The sequence below is a fragment of the Cupressus sempervirens genome, chromosome 11 (assembly GCF_028749045.1).
Source record: "Cupressus sempervirens isolate cs-2001-9-10 chromosome 11, ASM2874904v1, whole genome shotgun sequence".
Lineage (NCBI taxonomy): Eukaryota > Viridiplantae > Streptophyta > Pinopsida > Cupressales > Cupressaceae > Cupressus > Cupressus sempervirens.
This window is the reverse complement of record NC_143128.1, coordinates 839220822-839226996: the sequence shown is the minus strand read 5'-3', so window position 1 is coordinate 839226996 and position 6175 is coordinate 839220822.

Sequence of the window (6175 nt, the reverse complement as noted above, 5' to 3'; positions counted from 1 at the left end):
TTATCCTCTGCAAGAAAGTCTCATGATTGAGTGGGAGCAATGGCAGACGAGGGTAAGCTAAGAGTTGATAAGTTTAATGGGTAGAACTTCCAATTATGGAAGATGCAAATGGAAGACTATCTTTATCAAAAGGATTTATGGAAGTCATTCAAAGGCAAAGCCAAGAATCAGGGATCTGTGTCAAATGAAAAATGGGATATTTTGGATAGAAAGGCACTTGGAAGCATTTGATTATGCCTAGCACCATTTATGAGATTTAATATTACAAAAGTGAAGACAACAGAAGAGTTGATGAAAACCCTAGTGACGCTATATGAAAATCCCTCCACTTCAAACAAGGTATTTCTCATGAAGCATTTATTTAATATGAAAATGGTAGAAGGTGGATCTGTTGTAGATCATTTAAATGAGTTCAATACTATTACTAGTCATTTATCTTCTATGGGTATCAATTTTGATGAAGAAATTAGGGCTCTCTTGATTGTGTGTTCTTTGCCTAAAAGCTAGAATGGCTTGGAAATGCTTGTGAGTAATTCTATTCCTAGATTTAGTACCCTAAAATATGATGATATGATCAGTGTTATTTTGAATGAGGAAACTCATAGGAAATCCTTAGGTAGATCTATATCTGGAAGTGTTTTGAATGCACAAAGTCAAGGTAGAATGACTGAGAGAGGAAGTAATTTCAAAAATCATGGAAAATCAATAGGAAAGTCAAAGGGGAGGAGCTCTCAATCAAAAGGACCAAATGACTGTTGGTTTTGTGCGAAACCAGGGCATAAAAAGAAAGATTGTTGGAATCGAAAGAAAAATGAAGGAGATAAACTAGATGGAGACAAGGAGAAAAATTTGGTAAGTAAAAAATTTGAAGAGAATGCTTTGATTCTATCTTTAGAAAGTGTTGATGATTCATGGGTTTTAGATTCTGGTGTTTCATTTCATGCTACACCTCATAGAGGTTATTTCATTGATTATGTCCAAGGGGATTTTGGACTTGTTTATTTGGGGGATAATGAACCTTGTCAAATTGTTGGAAAGGGAAAAATTAAGATTAAGTTGTAGAATGGGAATCATTGGCTACTACATGAGGTAAGACATAGTCCAAGTTTGAGTAGGAATTTAATTTCAGTAGGGCAACTCGGTGATGAGGGTTGTGTAGTTACTTTTAATGATAAAAATTGGAAGGTTTCAAAAGGTTCCCTTGTAGTAGCAAAAGGTGTGAAAGTAGGCACCTTATATCTATGTATAGGTCATATTGTTCCTTCTACTTTAATTGTTTCAAAGAAAAATGAATATTTAGGAACAATTGTTGTAGTTGAGCAAGGAGAATAAATAGCTACTGTAAATTCTGATATAGTGATGCAGCACAATAGACTTGGGCACATCAGTGAGAAAGGTATGAAAGTACTTCACTCAAATAATTTTTTACCAAGTCTAAAATGTGTTAATATGGATTTCTATGAAAGTTGTGTGTATGGAAAATAAAAGAGAGTGAGTTTTGTGAAGACTGGGAAGGAAAACAAAAAGGAGAAATTAGAGCTTGTGCATACCAATGTGTGCGGACTGGCTCAGGTATCTTTCCTTAGAGGCTCTCATTATAATGTTACATTTATTGATGATGCAACTAGAAAAGTATGGGTTTATTTTCTTAGTCAAAAATCTGATGTATTTCAAACTTTTAAGAAATGAAAATGCTTGGTTGAAAATGAGACTGGTAAGAAATTAAAATGTCTCAAATCTAATATTATAGTAATGAATTTGAAGATTATAGCTCCACTAATGGTATTAATTGATAGAAAACTATTCCAAGGACTCCAAAAGAAAATAAAGTGGTTGAACTCATGAATAGGACTATAATGGAGCACGCAAGGAGCATGAGGTTGCATGTTGGGTTGTCATCACACATGTGGACAGAGGCTATCAATACTGTTGTATATTTTATTAATAGAGGTCCCTCTACTTATTTGGGTTGTGGTGTTCCAGAGGAAGCATGGACTAGTAAGAAGGTGAGTTACTCTTTTCTCAAAACCTTCGGTTGTGAAGCATTTGCTCACATAGATTCTAAAAGGAGAACCAAGCTAGAATTTAAGTCAAAGAAATGTGTATTTTTTGGATATGGCATTAATGAATTTGGTTATAGGCTTTGGAATTTTGAATATCATAAAATTGTAAGAAGCATGGATATCATATTCAATGAGAAAGTGTTTTACAAAGATCTATTGCAGCAACATGAGAAGAAAGAAGATCATTATGTAGTGCTAGATGATACTCCAAAAGCTGATGTTTCAGCCATTCCTCATGATGTGCAACAATCACAACAACAAATACCACACACACCAGTGAATGTTAGACGGTCAACAAGGAAAATTAGACCTCTAGAAAGATTTTCTCCCTCTTTGCATTCTATTTTATTAATAGATGTTGGTGAACCTGAATGTTATATGATGAAGCTATGCAGGTGGATACTAAGATTCAATGGTAGTCTGCAATGAAAGACGAAATGGACTCTTTGCTTAAGAATAAGACATGGGATTTATGCAAGTTGCCTAAAGGTAAAAAGGCTTTACAAAATAAGTGGGTTTACAAGTTGTAAGAAGAGGATGGAGGTAAGAAAAGATTTAAAGCCAGGTTAGTCGTAAAAGGATTTGCATAGAAAAAGGAATTGATTTTGATGAGATATTTTCTCTTGTTGTTAAGATGACTTCTATCTATATTGTTTTAAGTATTGTGGCTACTGAAGATTTTCATTTGGAGTAGCTTGATGTTAAAATAGCCTTTCTTCATGGTGATTTGGATGAAGAGATATATATGACTCAGCCATGGGGATTTGAGGTCAAAGATAAAGAAAAGTTAGTGTACAAATTGAAGAAAAGTTTATATGGCTTGAAGTAAGCACCTCGAAAACAGTATCTAAAATTTGGCAGTTTTATGCATGAGCATGGATACAATAAGTGTCATTCAAATCATTGTGTTTATGATGATAGCTACATTATTTCATGTTTATATGTTGATGATATGTTTTTAGCTGGGTCTAACATGGATCATATTAAGAGGCTAAAATGCCAGTTAGCACATGCATTTGCTATGAAGGATTTGGGGGCAAAAAAAAAAATCCTTGGTATGAATATTTGCAAAGATAAGAAGAATAGAATATTGACACAATCTCAGACTAATTATGTTGAGAAGGTGTTATAATGTTTCTCTATGGAGAATACTAAAGCTGTTAGCACACCTTTACCTGATCATTTGAAGCTGACTAAGGAGATGTGTCCTAAGACACAAGAAGAGGAGGATAAGATGTCCAAGGTACCCTATGCTTCAGCTATAGGAAGCTTGATGTAAGCTATGGTTTGTACTAGGCTAGATATTGCACATGCAATGGGAGTCATTAGTAGGTATATGAGTCATCCAGGAATTGAGCATTGGAATGGAGTCAAGTGGATTCTTAGATTTTTGAGAGGAACATCCAATAAGTGTTTACACTTTGGGGGCTCTACTACTGATTTATAGGGCAATGTTGACTCAAATTTGGTAGGGGATATTGATACTAGGCAGAGTACTACAGGTTATGTCTTTACTGTTGGTGGGGCAGTCATGAGCTAGGTTTCTAGGTTATAGAAGATTAATGCTCTATCCTCTATAGAGGCAGAGTATGTTTCTGCTATAGAGGTAGCCAAGGAGATGATATGGCTTCAGTTCTTCTTAGAAGAATTTTAGACATCCTTAGAAGGATAATTATTTGTTTATAGATAGTTAGAGTGCCATTCATCTTGCCAAGAATTCAGCTCTGCATTCAAAGACCAAACACATAGAATTATAGTACCATTTCATTCGATTAGTTTTGGAGGATGGACAATTAAAGTTGGACAAGATACATACAAATGAAAATCTAGTAGATATGTTTACAAAGGTAGTAACAAGGGAGAAGTTGAACTCCTCTTTACTTTGGTTAGTCTCCTAGATTGAACATGAATAAAAGCACAGCAGAGTTCAGGGTGGTTTGATTCAGTGGGAGGATCATGGAGTAGTGGCATAGCTATAGGATCAGTCTCCAAGTGCGAGATTGTTGTTTAGTGTGGAGCTTGATCAGTCCATAAGTGGGAGATTGTTAGTTTGTGGTGACTAATTAGGAAATTATTGTACATACTTCATAAATTCTTTGGGGCTTGGGACATTGCCCCAAGAAAAAAATTTGGCCCCTATTTTATCGAGATTTTGGGCTGACATGTAATTATTAATTATAACCCTAAAGTAGTTAAAATACTTGTATAAAAGGGCTTAGGATTAGGAATTATTTCATAAGGTGATGCGAAAATTGGTTATTGTGGCAGTATTAGGCTGTAAGGGATTACGGATTGTAATCAAGTTGTAATTATTGGATCGTAATAATATTGAACTTGATGTTTGGTGGATGTAGCCCAAGGATTGGGTGAACCACATTAAATCTTAGTGTCTTGTGTTCATTTTGTGTAATCTATTATTTTTTGATATTGGTTATATTTACATGTTGTACACTATATTTTGTGTAACACTCTAAACCCTTCTATCTAAGGTATTCCATGAAATTGAAATGCTTAGATGTCGGCTTAGAGCTCCCTATCCATGGAGTGCAAGAAGTTAGGATTTGAATATGCAAGCTCTCAGCTAAGTCTTAGAAATGTGCTTCTTGCTAATAAACCATGCAATGGGAGGTTCTTTTAGAGACGAGATGCGAGAGTGCAAATGTCTACCAAATATGCCTCAATGATGCAATGTAAGATGAAAACTAAGCTAAGATGAGAATGCAAAGTGCAACTACTCTAAGCATGAATCAGAGTATTACAAACCAACTATTAATCTATGTGAGATAGAATTATTGCAAAATGGAAACTAGACTAGCATGCAAATATGAATCTAAGCTAAAATGCTATGGTATGAAGGAATGAAGATGAGAAAATGAAGTTCTCCACAAAGCTCCAAGAAACCTATTAGAAAACCTACAGCATAACAATATTCAAGAGTGTGTCCTCATATGACAAGAGAGCCCTCTTTTTAAAGATAATTGGATGGTTGAGATCAAAAGAAAAGAAATGTTTTATCAAGGGTGGAGAATAATCCTTGCCTAATTTTTGACATTAAAATGTCGTTAGTCAAAAGAAAAGGCTCCATTGATAGAAAATTATGCATTTTTGTAGAAAATGATTTTGTTTTGTCAAAATGGGAGGCTTCTCAACACATGGAAAATTACACTTTCATGTGTAGACAAAATATTTTGTCAAAATAGAAGGCTCTACACATGGAAAATTACACTTTCATGTGTAGACACAATATTTTGTCAAAATAGAAGGCTCTACACATGGAAAATTACACCTTCATGTGTAGACAAAATATTTTGTCAAAATAGGAGACTCATTTGTAGACAAAAATGCATTTCTTTTAGTTATGAAATAAGAAATGTGTGGATGGATTTTTGAGAATTATATTTGAAATAAAAGGGAGCAAATTCTTTTAATCAAATACGTTTTTAGAATATGATGGTCAAATTATAGGTTAAAATCAAATAAATTGATTTTACTTTATTTTTGTGATCAAACACTTGATAATATTAGCAATAAATGCTAGAAGGGGGTTTATGGTCTAGGTAACCATTTTTAGGTGATTACATATGTAATTGTTATTTCTATCTGTAGTTTAATCCTAACAAGTTCCAAGTGAATGATCTAAAGTCCTCTAACAAGTCTCACTCTTAACAAGGTGATTGAAATCCTCTAACCAGGTCGCATTTAACAATGTTTATTGTAACCTTTAATAGGGTTGGTCTTTCATAGGGCATCACTTCAAAAGAGTAAGAATGAGTAGCATGTTACTAGTGGTTTTTCTCAAATTGGGTTTCCATGTAAAATCATTGTGTCAAATGTGTTATTGAATCTATTATGTTTCATGCTTACATTTCTACAAAGTTGATTTGATAGTAACCTACAAAGTTTAAGTAACTGTATGATCCAATGGATGCATGCATGAATATGTTTTATGGATATGTATTCACTAAGTTGTGAAAAAAATTATTTGTACATTTGGACCTTCGATAACTAATTCACTACCCCCTTCCCCCCTCACCCCTCTCAGTTATTCTAAATAATTTCAAGACAATTATTAGAAAGTAACAGTATGATTGATCTGATAAAAAATTATAACT